This window comes from Opisthocomus hoazin, chromosome 7 (genome assembly GCF_030867145.1).
Source record: "Opisthocomus hoazin isolate bOpiHoa1 chromosome 7, bOpiHoa1.hap1, whole genome shotgun sequence".
Lineage (NCBI taxonomy): Eukaryota > Metazoa > Chordata > Aves > Opisthocomiformes > Opisthocomidae > Opisthocomus > Opisthocomus hoazin.
In genome coordinates, this window is record NC_134420.1 from 19904835 (window position 1) to 19925662 (window position 20828).

At 42.2% G+C, this 20828-nt stretch overlaps 1 protein-coding gene across 1 annotated transcript in view; it reads left to right on the forward strand.

The window, feature by feature from the left end:
* PTPN5 (protein tyrosine phosphatase non-receptor type 5) overlaps positions 1–20828 on the forward strand; it is a 145107-nt gene that overhangs the window by 35940 nt on the left and 88339 nt on the right. The window lies entirely within an intron of this gene.

The window sequence follows — 20828 nt, forward strand, 5'->3', positions numbered from 1 at the left end:
CCGCTGCCTTCCAGCTTCGGAGTTCAGCATAAAAGACAACTTTTTTGCTGCTCCCAGGCAGAAAAGCCTGAATCCCAAAACGGACTGACTGCAGTGGAGCAGGCCAAAAAGCTTCCCACTGCCACCAACAGGGCCCAGACTGTCAGTACTGGTATTCAGATAAAGCTGACTCCTTCCGAAACCTCAGCTTTGGGTCCCAAGGTACTAGTGCTTTTTCAAATTTTGAGATCAGACATAAATCTACATAATAGATGTCTTTCAGGGATTCAGTAATGTGTCACAGTCAATATGGTGAATAAGCCTATTTTTTTGATGCTTATTTTACAAAGTGCTGCAGAAAATGGACTCTTCTGCTGTTCTCATGCTTTCTAACCTTGCCCGCACTTTTGCCGTCTCTTGGGTGGTTGCTCCTTTTCTTGAACAGTGTGTTCTGTTTTGGGTCAAACCATCAACCCAAACTAAGCACTTCCTCACAGTACTCTTCTAGTTTTTCACCTCCTTTTCATTGAACAGGATTCTAAAATGCTGTTTCAAACTCCTTTTTGACACACTCTTGCACTGTGCCAAAGTTAAATGGTAAGTTCCCCTGGGGTAGGCAGATACTTGTTCTCCCTTCAATTAGTGGTGCACTTTGTAAAGCACAAACAACAGCCAGCTATTTCAGTAGAGCTGAGCTTGAGCTGTGTTTTCCTGGAAAAACATATTACCAAGCAGTAACAAACACAGCTGTCTGGTTTTTGTTTTGGGTCAGGTGGTAGGAAATCTGAATTAATTCTATCTCCAAGATTCAAATCCTGAATGAACATAGATAATATGAAAATCTACCACTTGGGGAATTATAGTATATGCTCATTTTTCACTGCCTCGCTTTTAGGGACAAATTCTACATCCTATTACACCAATGTACATTCATAGCAATAGCACTGACATTGCTGAGCTTGCACTGAAATACACCCTTGTATATCAAATTAGGGTATGGCCCTCCATCCAAAGGTGAAAGGCATGGTATGAAAAATGCTGACTACTTCTTAACAGCGGAGTGCCTGCAGTGTCAGTATCAGCTGAGCTAATATGTATGTTCAAATTTTTGAGGATCATTTACTAACAAAGATTTTAAAGCTGTGAATCTAAAAAATGGAAATCCTGAAGAAAGCATGCATTTCTCCTCACTACGCTAAGAAATTTGCTCAAAATCCAAGAGAAAAGCACTGCCCTGTTCTGTCTCCCCTCAGTGCACTACTGTGAGCTAGCCAGCTGTGTGATCTGATGGACAAACCACTGGCCTGAAGATCCCAGAAGCCAGACCCTACTGCCCTCCCTGCCATGACCTGGCCCTCTCGTAACCTCAGTCTCTGATCTCTCCATCCTGCTCCCTGCACCTTACTTCAACTCGAAGCTGGGAAAGTACCACCATTTGGGGCAGTCTCAAAAATTAGTCTTGAATAGGAATTGAAAGAAGCCTGTGTCAAAACACTTTCCTGGGACTGATGAGTATATGTTTCTGACCACAGTCTCTTTGGCCAGGGCTTGCCTCCAGGAGTGGCAAAGCCCTTGCAGATACTTGTCATACAATGACTAAAGGAGTTTCTCTGAAAGCATTGCTACATCAGGGTGTCTTCCTCCCCTCCTCCCCACACCTCAAGCTAGCAACTACTCTAGCCAAATATGGTAGTACAAACCTGACTTCATTCTGTTTCTTCCCATGAACACAACAGCAGTCAGGTACAGGTTTTTCCCACTACTGTAACAGAGATCAGTTGTGCTCTGAGCCCTAAGCAGGAGTCTGATTACAGGAGGCAACAGATTCCCAGTACCACCAAGCAGAGGTATGTGTGGTGGGACTGGCACAGCCAATGCACAGCCACCCTCTCCAGTGCAGCTGCTCCACCTGGGACTCAAATCTGAAATCTCTGGGGTGTTGCTGTAGAACACCGCAATAGTGTTGCTAATTAAAGAGGCTGCATCATGCTCCAAAAACCTCACCTCAACAAGCAAATCCATCTCCTTGTTTTCCGTTCCCCTCCCACTTTGCCCTATCTTCACACCTTTCATTCCTTATGTGAAGTTAGCACCTAAGTCATCCTCTGTGAGGATGTAAGGGGGTCATTTTCCTTCTGTACTGTGTGGTTTTTTTTCCCTTTTTGGAACTTCCCTTGCCATTTTGCAGACAAGTTCCCAGCTCCAAGAGAACAGTGCATGCCTGCTGTGGGTGTTATGTGAACGGAAATTATGTGGTTTGGATTTTTATGTGAGAATTCCAGGAGAAGGCGAAATGTTGCAAATAACCTCCATAAATCATTTTAAAGAAAGCTCAGGAAATGCCATAATGATTTAGCTGGCAATACCTAAAAAGAAGTTCACACTGTTCTCTGACTCCCAGTAAGTAAGCTTGTTTGCTTAAGATGTAATTGAAAAAGTACTGTGTTACCATTTACATTTTCCACTTTGTATCTCCTGTCCAGGCACAGCTCACTGCTGGCAGCTCTTAATTTGTACCACGCAGTATTTCATCAGCCAAACAACAGCCGCTCTGGGGCTACAAAATCAATGGCTGGAGGGATATAGGTACCAGCCGGAAAACGGCTGGGGAAGGCTGGAGTGAAAGGCTGGTGACATCTATAGAGCTGCCGAGTTACTGCAGTTTCCTTTGCCTTTCACTTTCCCAAGTCATTCAGGCTGAGAAACCACCATCAGCAAGTGGGATTCCACAACTACAACACCGATCTCGTTATTTGTTGTCCTGTACTGCCTCACACATTTATTTATGTCACTGCAAAATCTTGCCTAACCAGGCTACTGTTTTTTAAGACATGCTCTTTGCAGGTGGATAGCCAAACAGTTAAAAAGCAGGTTTGTTTAGTCCAAATCAGTGATGAGTATTGTTAGGAAGGAGATATATTCTCTATTGCAGAATACCAGTTCTAGTAAACAAATTTAAGGCAACAAAGTTAATATGAAGCACTGTCTTTACCAATCAGAGATACAGTTTCAGGACAGCAGTGGATATCTTGTTGCTGTCAACCCTTGTCATCCAAAGTCATGTTGGAATGAGCTATGGAAAGAAAAAGAACAAAATTTGGAGCATGACAGTAAAATCTGTGAGTTTGTGATCATTCCCCTTTACCGACCTTCCACTAGGCTTAAAGACAGAATAGTGGATGAGCTGTTTTGAGAGCATATGCAGTTGTAAAATTCTCTCTTGCCTCATTGGTTTTATATGAACATAACAGTTGTCTACAGTCAAAACTATTTTTACTTGCTTGTCTCTCGGGCAAGTTTTATACCTTTCAATAAAAACTCACTTGTCTTCATAAACAGATAAATCTTACTTATTTAGTGTATAAAATCAATACCAGGACATCCCACATTAATTCCAAGGTGTTAGAAATCACTTAATTACCTACTTACTACTATTTTTACTTCTATTTTTGTTGCTTAGCTGCCCCTGGATGGCTGGGGTTCAAATACTTCTATTTAGTGAGAAATGGCCTCAGTCTGATGCTCTGATACAAGACAAAGAGAGAAGAAATTTTTTTTTTTTTTTTTTTAATCAGGAACTGAGGCACATGATAATTTTCTCATACACTCTAAAAGTCTATGTCAGAGCTAGAATTGTAATTTAGATCTCTTGAGTCTCTGCAGTGCCATTTGTAATGTCTCAGTGAAAGCAGGCTTGAATTTCTGTCACATTTCTGAAAGCAATGGGTCTCAGACAGGCCTCCTTCAGCTTCCATACATGACTGCAATGCCTCAGAGAGACGCTCTGAGTGACAGGCGGCACTTTCTCTCCCTGCTGGCAAGATAAGTGTGTTTATTATTTTCTCAGCCTGCGTTTTGGAGGGTTACTTATGCAGGCTTAGAAGTTCACATGTGACTCTCCTGTGCCAGTCCTCAGAGTCATGGTCCCCGCTGCTGAATGTTTGCAATGCTCTTTTGATCCACAGCTTTGAAGAGAGATCTATCAGAGAAGAGGGGTAACTGCCACAGTTGTCTTTTCTATAAGTATTTACTCATGCTTATAAAACCAGATGGGAAAGGTGCCCATCCTGTGCTCTAGGCACTGTTGATGATGATTTAAAAGCACAGCATAACAGAAAGACAAAACCAGTAGACACACACAGCACTATCTTTGCTTAATGCCTAGATCAAAACTGAGAGAGTAATATGAAAGGGGAAGAATATCCAGACTTCTGGGGTGAAAAAAAAACCCAAACAATCCCACACTAAGAAACAGCCATGTTTCCAAAAGCCCTAGAATTTGCCAACTCCTACTTTTGGACTGAATCTCAACAGATTGTAGAATTCTGCACAGAGATTGGGTAAAAGTACCCAGGTAAAGCAATATGACCATCACAAAGCAGATCCCCAGAACATCCAGAATGTGGTTTATCTCTGGAACATCCAGAATGAGGATTATCTATGCAAATAAAGAAAATTAACCGTAATTTTTCTTGACCATTGAAGAGCTGCTCAGAAATTCTGATCTGGAAACCTCAAGCAATTTGCATGATTGGTCATGAGTATTGACAACTCCGTATAAAAATCCCTCTCTGGCTCCTAGCTCTTGCTCATGATCCTAACGGTACCACAGATACAAGATAGTAACTTCATAGTCTCTGTTATGATCCAGTACAACAGCATTCAGACACAGGATGCAACCATTTAATTAACGTCACTCTTGGAAAAAAACAAACAAAAAAAAACATTGACAAATGTCTTTCCCCCCTCCCTCTCCTTCTGAGGCTTTTCTAATCACTCAGTGCCATTCACTGGAGGTTGTTGTCTCCCAGGAGGTTACAGCCACCTTGAGAGCTCATTGCTGAAGTACCTTAAGTGGCTTTCAGATGCAGCTGTGACACTTAGATGCAGGCAGAACAGACCAGGAGGTTTAGAACACCCCACTGGCGGGGTAGCTGAGAGGTGGGTGCGCTCAGTGCCTCAGGACACAGACTTACATCCCTCCTCAGGTAGGAGGCAGGAATTGAGAACTCATTTTCAAAGACATCCCAGTGAAATCCCAGCCGCTTCAGTTGCAATTCTTTTCCTTCTTTCAGCTGAGTAGGCAGCCAAAGACTAAACCTTGTACTGCAAGAAAATATGCTATTATTTTCTCCAAGAATTATGTCCTAGTCCATATTTACCCTAGACATTCATTTTCTAGGAGGTCCAGATCGGTTTCTGTTGGTCCTGTGTATTCTAAGCAAGCTTTTTGAAATGTCTCTGCATTTGACACATTGGAAAATACTGGTTCACCGAAATTACTCTTGTTGGACCTATATAAACATCTCTCAACTGATGACCTACTACCCCTTAGGAGGATGGGGACAGTTTGCTGATGTCACTGATTTAGGTTTTGAAAGGCATTCTCCTGGTAAGAATACAGACTGGCTTCAGGCATCATGAACCACTTACGCTATAGGTCTGGACCAGAGCCTGTGACAGAATTGCAGGCTTCTAGATCTATATGTTAACCATACTTTCCCTCACAAGGCACAACTATTTCACCTCATCCAGATTTCCAAACTCATATTAGCACTGTTCTTTCATATTTTGCATTCATACATTTGCTCTGTCACGTGTTCTATCAGATTCCACCCTGACATCACTGGTGTTTACATGAACATGGTGGACGAAGGGATTGCTTCAGTTTTCTGATGCCATGAGCCCTGGTCTTTGCTCCTTCTCGCCAATAAACTTCAGGTTGTTGAGTCAAACTGGAATGGTTCCAAGTCACATCAATGTTAATTTGCCCATGCATCCACTGCTGTGCTGCCTCATGTGAACTGCAGTACAGCTGCCTCGTGCTTCCTTTCTCTTCATTCCCAGCTATCTGAGATCTCCAGTTGATACTGAATGGACACAAAGTCAGGCAACTATAACAGTATGCCCTGGGACTCACCTGACCCTAGGCAGTTGAGAGAAACCCAGTGGGTTGGCATGACAATCCCAAATGATTAAGGTGACACAGAGACAAGTCAAACTGAATTAAAATAAAAATGTTGCTTTTCTGTTCAGCAAACGTAATACAACCAATTCATTTTGGGACTACAGAAGTATCTGAGACCTCCATTTCCCAACCAGCATTTACTGCAACTTTTCAACCCACAGATAGGAAATCATATCAATGTTATCATGTTTGGCTCAATTCCTTGATAAACACAAATTTTCAAATACCAGAATTTCATGTGGGATAAAATGCTTACATATATTTGCTCTTTTAGTGCAGAGAGTGGGAAAGAATCCTAAGCATATCAACCTCCACATTATTTCTCCTATCAGATGGAAAGATGGAGGCATAAAGAGACTGAACTCTAACTGATCCAAGGACAAAAAAAAAAAAACAACCAACAGTTAATCACCCAAATTACTATTAGGAGTGAGGAATTCTGACTCTTTGTCCACAGCTGTAACGATTAAATGATGATGCCAGTCATGGTAAAAACCATATAACAGGAGAAGATGGGTGTCAGAACACCTGTAATTGGTGACAACGAGGATAATCATATATAGCCTGTGTAATCCAAATACTTAAAAAAATACTTTCTCCAACGCACACAGGAGAACTGTATCACTCCATACTCCTACAATGCATTGTACTATATCTCTTCTTGTTAAAACTGTATCAACAGTTTGTGTAACACTCTTACTAACACATTCTGAAGTTAGAAATAGGAAGTGAGTAATAACGCAAGCAAGAGCATCTCTTGTGCTACTTTTGTGTGTGCATGCAATGTATTAGTGATATGTGTCACTACTCTGAATCAACAAGAGAGATTCCAGATTTCTTGACTACTGGGTTGCATTAAATTGAAACTGAAGGTCACCCTTTTGTTGCTTTCCTGCTCTCAGGGACATTGCATCAATAAATATAAACAGGACTTCCACGTTGTAAAAGAGTTAATGTCCAGAGAATTGATATGTAAATGAATGGCTTAAAATGCTGTAAATTTAACAAGCAAAATGGATCTCAGACAGAATTTACTTTGAAATATGGATCTATTCATGCCTCAGTACTGCTTTAGGCAAGTCTCTCACCAACACACTGCAGTGAAAACTGGGAAGCGAGCTTTCAGTTGATACTTTAGCAAATAAACAAAAACTCAGTCTTAACTCTTTTGTTTCCCAGTTGTTGAACCGTTCCAATAGCTACTTGAATTCAAACAGCTCTAGCCAGTCAAATGAAGAACATGTAAAGATAAAAATCAAGCTTTAGGCCTTTAGAGACTTAGTTCACTCTGGATATAAGCAGACATAACTCGCATCAGCTTCAGAAAGAATTGTCCTGGCTTATGCCATGGATGAGTGTGACCTTAAAACATATTTGTTTTATATACTAAGTCAAATATATGCAGGTACAAGCTTGGAACAGAACCTTTGAAGTTAGGGCCTGGGGGCAAGAGGTTAAGGAGGCTGTAAGGTAGAATTTGCCTACAGCCATACCATCTTAATAAATTACAAAAGTTCAAAGTGAAGTAAGTTCTGAATAATTCAAGAAACTCTGGCACTTAATAGTTTTGACCCATTATTTAGTTTTGGAAGGGATTTTCCTATTCTTTCAGCTAGGATTGCTGATATATTTGGATCTTCAGTGATACCAATACACAAAATAGTACTGCAGTGTCATCACATGATGCCATATCTTGACTCTCCAGACTAGGAAGGAGACAGAGTCTCCAGGCTGTGAGGATTTTTTCTTCCCTCATATACCATCCACTTCACAGAGAAATGATCTTGCTGGAAGCAGAAATCTCCTCATCCAGAACTTCCGCACCATGACCGCAATGGAGCTCCTGCTTCCTTAGACGCTGTGGTTCACCACAACACTCCACCTTTTCTTCATTTGTGTCACCCTGGTGTTCACAGGTAGCCACTGTCCCAACAGGCATGGAAGCTCTGGAACTCCATTGAAAAGATTTCCAGTCCCTTCACCACCTTGTTGCTGCAGCTGAGAGGCCAAACCGCTCTCTTGAATGGTCCAGAGCACGACCTAAGCTCTGGAGAGAAGAAATTGTGGGGAGGTAAAAGCAAAGAGAATCTGTAAAGGTTCAGCCAGAGTATGATCAATATGGGTCATGCAGAACACAATACTGCATACTGCAATACCTAAGAAGTGCTGTCACCTTGTCCTTTCAGTATTGTTTTAAATCACATGGATTTAGATTCAGGATACTGAATTCCCACCATTTACTGTTGACTACCTCATATACCTCCTCTTGCTTCTGATATTACACCTTACCCAGATTAGGGGATCCACAGGTAAATGCTGCTCTTTGTTACAGCTGTGGAACCCTATTGAAGTTAGCAGGATTGAAAGCATTCATTTAAAAGAAGAGTTAGCCCAACTTATGCTAATTACAATGAAAGTCATATCTGATGTTGTATTTTTCTGTTCTGCTTCAGTTTTGGTCTCATATTTCACTGCAGCCAAGCAATCTGAAACGATGACAGTGGCAGAAAAAAACCCCACTAAACATTTAAAATCATGAACTGTGCTTCTTTTTGTTCTCCTTCTGAGTTTTGTTCCCCTGAACACAGGGAGAAAAAAATTGTTTTTACTTTGAAAGTTAAGATTCTTATTACGTAGGCATGCCATAAGAGCACCAAATGCTGCCAGACCTGTGGTAAAATGTTGCAGTGTCTTGACACTGCCTTTGAACTCTGTCATATCACAAGTGTTGACTCACGGAAATGCCTCTCACCTGGTCAGTTCTGGTAGGGCATCAACCTCTGCACAATGTTTCCTCTCACATCAACTGGTAACCAATGCAACACTTTTCCAAAGTAAAGCATCATTGCTATTACACAGATTAAAAAAAAAGATACGCTGAGAGATTAGATTCAAGATCATTCCTCCTCTCCATGTTCCAGATGCAAACTTTGGCAATTTCCCAGCTCCAGGCTCAGTTTTTATCCGGGCAGGTGCTATTTTCCTGCTTTCTTCTTTACCTGACAACCTGATTTATGTGGAGTAAAAAAATAGGTAGTCAAGCTTGAAGAATGACAGAGGGGTTTCCAGTCAGGTGCCCTGTCTGGGGGCCTCTCTGGTTAAGCCCGAGAGCACACTGAGTCATTAAGCACCCTTTGCTATTTGTCTAAGTCTTCACAGGGATTTGGTGGCACTATGGCAAAGTCAAGCTACATCTCCAGAGGCAGAGTCTGCTAGATCTGCAGCTTGTCCCTTTGACAACTCCAGTCAGAGGGAGACTTTTCTCAACAAGTAACAGCTAAGAGGTACAGTACTGAAATGAATCTCCCTCTTTCCTCCTGCAGTACCAAGCTATCAGGTGGGCATTAACAAGCCAGGTAAAACCAAAACCGTTTTCAACAGCCCACCTCCAATTATCCAGGATCCATTTCCCTGACAAAGCAGCACTTTGCAATAGGCCATAATGACCACTACTCACAGTTCTCAAGCTTGTTCATTGCTTTGTTCTGATTACATTATTTTATACACGAAATAGACGGAAAGATGAAATGTGCCTATTGCCATTGAGGAACAGTGCAATAGTCCACTTTGCTCTGAATACTGCCTCTGTATCTTGCTTATACAGAATGTTTAAAAAGCGGACATGAAAGAAAGGAGGGAGAAAAAAAAAATCCACATTCTTACCCTCTTCAATGCCATGGCCTTATCCACTTTTCTTGGAAAACTCTTTACCTGACCCAACCCAGTCATGAGCCGGTATCCCGAAATGTGAAGACCAGTAACTGTCAGAGCTGCATAGTTTGCAGTAAGTGCACCTGCTTTCTTGAGTGATACCCATTTACTTCCCACCTCCACCCCTGAAGGCCTGTGACAGTCCATCTCCTGCTTCATTTTAAGATACAGCAACAGGGTAGGGATATAAACGCAGGGTACGGATACAGATGTTATATTGCTATATATAGTGATGTAACGGTTGGCTACAGGTAAGTAGTATTTTTTTTCGTAAGATAAAGCTCACCCTCCAGTTTAAGTTTGGATGATCCATCAGTTTCTCTTGCTGAATTCCATGCTAGAGTGCCATATGGGTCCTATGTCAGTTACTCCTACTATACCATACACATCAACTGGTGTGCAGTACCCAGGCACTAAATAATGGAAATTGCTTATTACTTTCTCAAATGGTTATTACAGAAAATTAAAATTCTATGTTTCTTGCAGTGTATCAGCTTTAACAGCATTCATATTTTGCATGTAGAGAGGTACTAAATTACATGGCAGACAGTACTGTTAAGCAATAGTAATACAGCTTTTCAAAGACAGTTACTCCCAACTGGTTAGTTATAGGAAAGGAGGCTCAAATCAAGTATTCTTGAAATTGCATATTTATACTCTCTATTTTTTTTTCCCAACCAAAAGTAAGTCAGACTATATTATGGTTATTTTTGCAGAAATAGTTTGTGTAATGACAAAAACAGGCTAAGAATTAAAAATACATGTACACATTAAAAAGACTGATGACATTAACAATGGGTTCCTGCACATATTCTGTAAACAGCATTCTAGAAAAACTAATTCCATCTACTGCAAAAGGAGTATCTACGCAAGAAAAATGCCAAAGTTGCACTAGTAAACTTTCACCTGACATAGACTACTGCTATTCTGGTTTTTTTTATTGTCATTCTTCATTATTAATATTTTTCAAGTGTGGGAAACTTCATTCATAAGCTCCCATATGTCAGAATTCGGAGTAATTTTTGAGCACTGCCTGATGAACTAGGTTTTGTGGCAACAGACAGAAAGAAAGGGCGCCGCTGCTGCTGGCAGTTCAGTAATGCTAAGTGACAACAAGACTGGGAACGAATACCAACTAGAAGAATTCAAAGAAAAAGCTTGAAAACAGCTTCAGGTGCCAGACAAAGCAGTCTTGCAGAGCATATGCAAACTTATGATGACTACATACAATATGCAGGTCCTTGGTTTCTCAATCAAGCTATTTTCAGCAAAGGGATATACATCTTGTCTTTATGCTACCTGCCATGACGTGCAAGTTAAAATTCCTAGCTGATTATATGCCCTGAAACTTAATTAAACCAGAGATAAATCTCATCTTTTTCCAATATACCGAAGGCCTTTTTGACAATATCAAGACACCATTAAAATCAAAAAAGTCCTTTTCTATGGTGGCAATCTCTTAGAAATACAATACAGAACTTAACTCTGCTCAAGTTATTGATCATACGGCCTTAACTGGTTCAACTCCTCTGGTTTAGTACTTAGGCTTGCTATATCGTGATCCCTTGGGGCCACCATTATTTATATACATCATATTCATATACATGTCTCTGTACAGCCAGAATTGCTGGTATAAACTGGCAATGAATGAACTTCAGTAGCAACGGATATGTATTTATCCCAGACACATGGACAGCTTACGAAGTATCCCTGCAAATATTCTTTTCTGAACGAGTTACTTGAAATCCCACGTTTTCAAGTATTTCTGACCTTGGTAGGACTATTCCAAGTCAGAAGAGACTTTCTATGAAACACTTTTACACGGGACTCTTGGACCAAATGTACATGTGGTCTCTTGCTACTGGAGCTTGTATTTCTGTTCCCAAGGATGATTTCTGACATTAATTTTCTTCAATCTGGAGCAAGAGGACTATTAAATTGGAGAGATAAACAGGTAAAAATCTTTGGCCATACCCAGCTATATAGACTTCAGCTATCTCCAGTGTCTATCAGCTCTGCTTAGCAGCAATGCTTGCTGTGAAATCCTTGTTTACTACTATTTGCAAGACTACAACAGATGTACAAAATCAGCTAGGCTACAGTGAACATTAAGAAAGGGCAGCTGATTGCTTAGTCTAGAGACAGAATTTCTAAGAAGCACCTCTAGCTGTTTGCTGGCATGGAAATTTTTATAGTCAAGAGGCAAGATTCTCCTTAGTGACAGCCTCTCCTTTCAGATTTGTGCTTTTGCCCCCCTTTATTCCTCCCACAGCAGCTGAAGCTAGACTATGCATTTTCACATATAGGAAGATCTGACTGGTGATTGCTATTGGTTTTGCCAAAACTTTTGTGATTTGACTCTTTGTATGTAAAATATGCAATAGTAAGAATGCAAAAAGCATGTGGAGCCAGTGTTTTGAATGCTAGATGTGGACAGAAGGGATCCTGCAGAGGTCAAATGAATCTAGGGATAACTGGAGTACTTTAACGCTTTAGGAAACTTGTCACGTATTAAAGGGCAACATTTTAGATTCAACTATATACATCTCACTGATTTCTTTATGGTCAGGTTTCCACAGCAGGCATTAGTCCTTTTTCTTGCTGGCTAATACAAGTTTTCATGGGCTATGAGTACATATATATGTGACATACTGTACTTCTTAATGGATTGCACTTCTTTTTGTAAAAAAAGTTATCTTTTAGCACCTAAAATCCACCCTATGTAGTTTCATGCTTTTCTAAGAGTCTCACCTGCTTTGTTATGTTTGAGCCCTGTTGAGTTGGTATAGAAAACTACAATCCTGGGCTCAGGAATTTACCATCCACTTTAGAAAAAGATATTTCAAATCTGTGATAACCAATATCACAGGAAAATGGAGGAAGAACAATACAGGTGATAAGCTCAAGCAATTACAGAAGCTAACAAAATTATTTTCATTTTAGAATTTCCCCATCAAATCTTAATATCTAGTATTTCGTTAATCTTTTTTTCTACTGTTACAAAATCAGCCCTGTACCATCTGAGCAATCCTGAACTCAGAAGAGTTCCAAAAGTGAACTTCTAAATGCACTGCATTTGTGGATTCTGCCCAGGACCTGATACTTACAATGCACAGAATGCCCACCCATTTTCCTTCACCAGTCTCAAGCTGAGCAGTTACTAATACCAAAAGTTCCACAAATACTGGCTGCTTTTGAAAATATATGCATTGTCTATTTTATTTTTGCTCCTTATCATATTCATACATAAAATGTGTAAAGCTCTTCCACTTGTCATTGTCAGACCATTTTCAAAATTGTACATTCTCACAGTATCCAAGCACGTGTTCTCTCCTTCAGCAAAGGTAGCTGTAGAGGTCTACAGTCATGATCCCCTGAAAGCACACTGCCATCAACATACTTTTTGTCCTGAAACAAGGAACAGCAAGCTGCCTTTCTGATTTCCTCTGAGCCATATGCTTCAGCATCTTGAAAGTGTCCAAGCCAAGACTTCTTTTGCTTTTCTTGAACCTCTAAAGTGAGATAAACTCACAGGCTCAATCTTAAACTTTTGGATATTTTTATTTTTGGCTTTTGCGCAAATTGAGGGTTTTACCTCAAGCAGAAATTACGCTTTTAAAGTTTTGAATATGACCATGTTAGCCTTCCACAGTGTGCATTTATCAAAATAGCTACTGGTGACATAAGCTGAGAGAGGGGAAACCCCAGGACATGAACCATATGGTGACAGGGACAGGAGCAGCAACAACAATTACTAATTAAAACAGTTCTTCATGGTTTCAAAATGGCTTTTCCATGAAGTATTAACAAGTGCTGGTTAATCCTTCCTTATGACTACTTAATTCTGAATAAACACGTCTCAACTTTGGGAAAAGTTTTTTTTTCTCCTTCTGCCTTTTTTAACATTTGAAATATAAGGAATATTACAGTAACCATGGTATCCTGATGACATAACGGTTACCATGAGAACAAAGCTGAAATAGTGTCATCAGAGCCCCTTCTCTCTGCTGTGTGTTCAGTTTTATATTTAATAGAGATGGCCAAACTGCTGCCACCCAGCATGGCCAATTCTATTCTGCTTCACTTGGGTTTCAAAGCTTGTAAAAGCAAAGCTACTCTGAGCTGCTGCCTTCCACCTTAGCGCAGTCAGTTTTGCTTCAGGGCAGCAGTGCCACCAGCTTATAAAATAAGTCTGCGTAGCAGTCAGGTAAGAACATAACTGTGTTGTAGCCTGTGTTGTAGGTTCCCCTAAAACAGTGGCATTTGTCATGTCTCTAGGACATACTCCAGTATAGCCTTTGGCCATGTGTAAAATGGCTGTTCTTGGTCTTCACTTGCCAGAAAAATCAGATTTTAGAACATGTTTACTTAACTGCGCTAAAAGATTTCTTTGCTAACCTATCCAGTGTCTCTCAGTGCCTGATTATCTGTGGTGCAGTCCTGCAATAACCTCTGCCCAGAGAGGGCTTCGTACCCACACAAAGGGACCCACTGGCTTCAAGCGGGTACTAGCTAAATGCAGAGACGCATCACACCCAGCCAGTTTTAGTACAAGAGTGCTGTAACAGGCACCAAGACTCAAGACAACACTGTGACTCAAGTTGCACACGATTCATCTTTCTGAGTGCTCCTGAGTGCTGGCAATTCATAAATTAGTTCAGATTCTCCATTACCATCAGTGTGACTGCTGTGAACACCAAGTGCTACCCTCCCCTAGGGCCAGCACACCCTGTTGCGACATGGCAAACAGGCACCAGCAGAATTCTGTGCCCAGAGGGCAGCCTCAGCTTCAGATAGGCAAAAGCTATTACCAGTTAGTTTCCTCAGAGAAGCTCCTCTTTTTTTTATTGCAAGAACCACTGGACATGACTCACTGCATATTGTTTGTTCATTTTGCTATATATATTTCTCAAATGCTATTTTAAGTTGCATTTCTCCCTTATGCTCCTACCAAGTTTACTGCACAAAAACAACCCTCTAATTTTAATGTCATATTTAACCAAAACAAATGTGATGTGGCTCTGTTCACTTCAGTAAAGCTATCTTGATCTGTATCATGCATACAGATATAAGAAAAGCAGTCAGATGGGAGGACGTGGAGGGTACTACAAAACAAAAGGGCCAGCTAAGCAGGCAGAATTTCATACAAAGCTCCCTGCATTCTGCCTGTTTAACAAAGTGTTTCCACACCAACCCAAGTCAGTTCCTTCAGATGGTTCACACACATTTCCTTCCTCCTCTAACCAGAATCCACTGCATAGGCTCTTCCTAAATCTTCTGGCCATAAAGTTTCTACCATAGCTGCTTTTTAGTACCTACTACCTGACTTTTCACACAGTTTTTCCTGTTTCCTTGCCTTAAGCTTACACTCCTTTCTGGGAAACCAGGGTACAGAGTCATTATCACAGGCTAACTGCAAAGATTCCCTCTAAAACGACAGAATAATTTGGGTTAGAAGAGACCTCTGGAGGTTGTCTGGTCCAATTCCTACTAAAAGCAGGACCAACTTGGAAGTCAAATGAGGTTGCTCAGGGCGTTGTCCAGCTGAGTTCTGAGTACTGCCAAGTATGGAGATACCATGATATCTCTAGGCAGCCTGTGCCAGTTTCTAACCACGTTTGCTGTGAAAGTAGCCACAATGTCCTTACATCTGGTCTGAATGTAGCTCTTGCTACAACTTAAGAGCACTTGCCTCCTGTTCTTTTGCTATGCAGTCTGTCTTTATTACTCACTGTTAGGTAGGTGAAGACACCACCATGATCCTCCCCCTTTGCCTTTTCTTATCCAGGTTAAAAAAAGAAACAACAAACCCTCAGCACTCTCAACCCCTCTTGGCAGCAGCGCGCTCCAGCTCCTGATCATTTTAGGGACCCCTCTGCTAGGCTCTCTCCAGTTTGTTGATCTCTCTCTTGTATAAGGAGACTCAGAACTCCAGATGCAGCCTCACAAGTACATCACAGAGGGGAGAAATCACTTCCCTCAACTGCTGCCTATGCTTTTTCTAATATACTCTTCAATGCTGCAAGGGCGCACTGCTGATCCAGGTGCAACTTGTCATACACTGGGACTCCCATATCCTTTCTTGCAAAGCTGCTCTCTGGCCAGATGGTCCCCAGCTTGTACTGTCACATGGGATTACTCCATCAACACAAAAAAATACAGTACAAAAATACAAGACTTTGCACAACAGCACAAAACCGTTACATTTGCCTCCGAACACCATGAAGTTTCTGTCAGCCCATTTCTCAGCTTCTTGACATCCTTCTGAATGGCAACTGCAATTTGGTTTCATCTGTGAAACAAGGATATAGTCTGTCCCCTCATGTAGGTCACGTTAAACAGCAAGATCCCCAGAGGAACCCCACTAATAACCAGTCACCAGCTAAATTTTGAATTGTTGACCATTACCCTTCAAGCCCTGGCGCTCAGTCAATTTTTCACCCACCCCACAGCTCACCTATCATTCCACGCCTCCCCAACAGTCTACAAGGATGCTACAGGAGACCAAGTCAAAAGCCTTGCTGATGTCAAGGTAAAAACCATCTACTGCTTTCTTCCTGTTCCCTGAACTAAACTTTTCATCATACAGACAATCAGACTGGTCAGGTACAGTTTGCCTTTGGGAAGCCCACTCTGAATGTTCCCAGTCACTATCTTCTCCTTCATGTGCCTAGAACTTGCTTCCACGCAGATCTCCTTCATAACCTCCCTGAAGTGAGACCAACCAGCCTGCAGTAACACAAATCTCCCTCCTTGCCCTTTTTAAAGATGGGCATCGCATTTGCCCTTCTCCAGTCACCAGAGACCTCCGCCTGTTGCCACAGCCTTTCAGATAGGAGAGAGCAACTTTGTACTGACATAAACCACTCTCTTAGCACCCTTAGATGGATCCTGTCTGCTCCCATGGACATTTATGTATAGATATTTTTTATACGAAAGGTAAACACAACAGAAGGCATAGCTCAAAGTCAAAATAAACTTAATTATACATGCAACAGTTCAGGATTTTTTTAATAACCTTTTGTAGGAAAAAAAAAACAACACAAAAAAACCAACTAATTCTCCATTACTCAAGGACCTGCTCTTGCTAGTTTGAGAAGAGGATACTTCAACAAAGTCCATCTCCATCACTTCTTCCTTACCTTACCTCAGGACAGCAAAGAGATGGGGAGATACGACCTGACTTTGAAGCCAAATGTAAGTTCGCTCTAATATCATTTGGAGAAGACTTAAGGGAAGGTGGATATGTTCATTTTGTATGACCTCACATACCTGATGCAGAACTACTGAGCTGGGCTGGAAATGTTTCTCCCATCAGCGTAAATGGACTTCATCAATGCTCTCTGCCATCTCTGGTTAGCCTTCTGGCTCTTTTATTCCACCATCTCTGCATGAGGTCTGTCCTGTTCAAAATAAGACGTAGGCTGAAGTAACCAAGAGAGGGAAAAGAAATATAGAAGCCTGCCGGGTTCCACTGGACTCTTCCCACTGGAAGAAGGACTAATCCTTTCCTTACATTGCAAAGTGAAAAAAAAATGATGCCACCCATATGTATCAACATGGCCAGATAAAAGCAGCAGGTTTGGCTTATCTGAAAGAACTAAGCCATTTGGGAGTGAGGCCCAGAGCTGTTGCATGATTTATCGACTGCTATTTTCCCCCAAGACAATGCAAGTCCACTGGGGACCATGTTGTTTTATCTGCTATGTTGTCAATGAGGGTCCCCTCCTTCCCTTTTTAAAAGGAATGATTGAGTGTCAACAAGAAGTGCGTGAGAGCTACAGCTGAACAGCTCATCGTTCTTCTGAGGATGTCATCTTGGTGTTTGGAGAGGGCTTTTGCTGCAGAAGGCTGCTCCTACTGACTCAGCCACAGATCCTCAAAAAACTCATGAAGATTACTTGCAACGGTGTCTGTGATTCCACAAGGTTTGCTCTTACGTCTAAGCAGAACTGGGCTGGTGTTAAGTCATGGTTGCTAATGTAGGTCAGCTGTTTTGCTGTAGATGAAATGCAGGGAAAGGAAGCAACCGCACCAATGCAGCCCAGGTAGTGTTTTGACCTCAGTGTGTCTGTCTTGTCATAAAATTAAAACCTTCACTGGCTTTTTGCCTCCAGAAGGCTGATTTACAGTTATGAACCTGAGGTTTAAAAAAAAAAAATATACCTCTACGCCAAAGACAGTGCTGGATTGCAGTCTCAGCCCACATCCCTCATCCACTCGACAAGAATTTCACTGGAAGAAGCATGTTGTGAGGCCCTGAGTGCTCTCTGCTGCAAGCAGATGGAAGGTCAAAAGGGGAACAAAGAGCCAGGCAATTCAGAAACCAGCTGGACTAGAGTTTTTAATGACTCCTGAGCCATGAAATCAAGTGGACATATAGCATTAACAAGGACACAAATACAGCAGTGTACCAACTTCAAATGTTACAAATTCCCAGCTGTTCCCACCTTCACCTTAGCCAGGATCCTTTACCTGCTCCAATAGCTGCCTCAGACCCAGCTTAGTGTGCGTGCTCCACTCTCTGCAAGATTTCAGCTACAACCTCTGCTCCACAACTGTATCAGCAGATGCTCCAAAACTGTTTAGGTAGTACCTCCTGAACATTACTTCAAACATGGCTCATCAGCTGTGCTTCACCCAAACCTGATCCCAGCTGTAACCCTAAGCCAGCAATCTCTGCCGGCCTAGCAGAAAGCTGCTGCCAGAGTCAACACTTTGGTCCCTAGCATAGCTGGCAATAAACCCAGCTGAGTGCTCACTGCTGAATCCCTAACCTTCACCCACAGCCCCATGTCCGATGTTAACTGCACCCCAACCTCACACTCAAACCCTCCGTAATTGTGGCAGGCTAGCGATTTCTGCCTTCCCCAGCAACGACTCCCCCTCACTGCCCTGCGCAGACTAAGTCTAGCCAGTCTAGTAAAGCCAGGCCCTAACCTTGCTAGATCCTGACTGGCAGGGTGACAAACACCAGAACCAACCTTAATGCCAGATTGCAACCAGCCTAAATTCAAGCTCTGCATGCCCTCACGGCTCAGCCATATACCCAACCCTCGATGCTGGCCCCTTTTCTTCTGACATAATTTTAACAGAGAGTAGCTGGGTGACTGATTCCAACATGTTCTCTGCAGTGAGCAGTTGGCAGAGTACAGGGCACCTAAATTTTGCTGTTCAAAATCAGTTAGGACAGATTTGGGCTGTTTTTCAGAAAAATAAAACAAACAAACATGGAGAACCACACGCAGCAGTACATGTGGTTTTAATGTCATAGGTCCTGTACTTGGGTAAGCTCAAAAAGCAAAACGGTTTGTCAGAGTAAGCCGGAGAAGCCCTGCCAACTCTCAGCTATTTACTGCTGCTGGCCCCATCCCCCTGCAAACCTACTGTGCACCCCACAGCAACAGGAGGCAGATGGCTGGTACCGCAGCTAGTAGTATTCGGGACCGAGGAGAGCTAATTCACTAGTCCACTGCAGTCTTTCTGACCTCTAAGAGGAGTTCCCATCACAGGCTCATTCCAGGTTTTCATGGCACTGACTTTTGGAAGGGAAGAGGATACAGAGCTAGTCCAGTAAGAACTGCTGTGTCCAGTTTTGCCTCTTACATCAAACTCTGACTCACCCTGCACTGATACCAACTCGCAATTCTCTCTTAATTGGGAAAATCACTAGGATAGTACTCACTGCCAGAATTCTGGGTCATAAAGTCATTCTCTGACTCAGAAGAAGGTTTACAACAGCTGTGGCAGTGATATGTACTGTAGGTGAGTCATGTTGAACTATTAGCACAAACATAAGCACCTTACAAAACAAATAAAGAATTGCACTGACCCACTTAAATCATAATCTTACATGTTATTCTATAGCAAAGGACTTGACGATGTTTTATTGCGCACTCAGTTTTCAGGAATGCAAAATTTAAAAAATAAAGTTACTAAGACGCTTCTCATCATATGAATCCCAAGTAGCTCTTTAAATTCAGAGGCTAAAATTTTAGCTGATATAAATTCTCTGGCAGGCATTAAATTTGTGGAGGCACACTGATGTAAAACATCTCAGAACCTGATTCTAGATTCATGGGACGAAAACCCATGTTTATTGATTATGAAACTGCAAATGCAGATATGTCTCAAGTGCAGCATGCAGTGTATCTAACCAGATACAACAAAATACTCCATGCATATTCAGGAGTGGAAAATGTCCTGTTCAATCTAAACTGTAGGAGAGATTTAGATAGATAAATACTATTGGGTTTTCCAATCAAGCATTCCAGTAAATAAAATTAAGAAAATGTATAAAATATTATGTAACTGGGAGGAATTACTGACCTTCAGTGAATGGATGAGGAAACTTCACTGACTTAGTAGGCCCTCATTACCTGATCATTTAATCCTTTGGCTCTCCAGCGAATTAGGCTGCTAAAAAGCCATCACAAATCAAGCCCAATGATATTCATGCCAAAGCACTGGAAAACCTCTAGTCTCTCACCACAGCTTGCCAAGTATGTGTGTACCAAGTTACAACCTTTTTAGGTACAACTGATCTGAGGAACAACAGGATTACAAGGCTACCCCACAGTGCCAGGTAATCACTGGAAAAACCAAGTGGGCTTAACACAATCTTTGAGCTCCTGTCCTCCCTCCTGTTACTTCTGGACAAGGGTCCTAGTTCAGGTATCAGGTGTTGGGTTTTTATCAGTATAAAATGGGTCACCTTCAGTGGAGCAAAGCAGGTTTATAGGAGATGAGGACTCAGCCATGTTGCCTACATCTAAGGCCATGGTCGTGGCTCTGGTTTGAGCACCTGCTGCCCTGAACTGTTTCACCCAAAGCTGACCCAGTGAGAGGCACGCTCTTCATCCACTCCAGCACAAGGCCAGCCACGCTACCTAAAGCCGTCGCTCCAAGCCTTAGGGACCCACGAGCTGTAGCCGTGGGGAATTTTGGGGCTGAACAGCAGGAACACAACCTTGGGGAGCGGCAGCTGCCTTTTAAAATGGCCTCTCAGCCCCCTCTGAGAAGACAAGCGGGGGGGGGGGGGTGGGGGGTGGGTAGGCGCTGGCAGTCTGCGGCCGCCAGCCCCCCCCCGGCTGCGGACCAGCCGCCTGCAGCAGAGGCCAGGGGCACGGCCGCCGCGCTGCCCAGGGCGCGCCGCCCTACCCACCTGGGC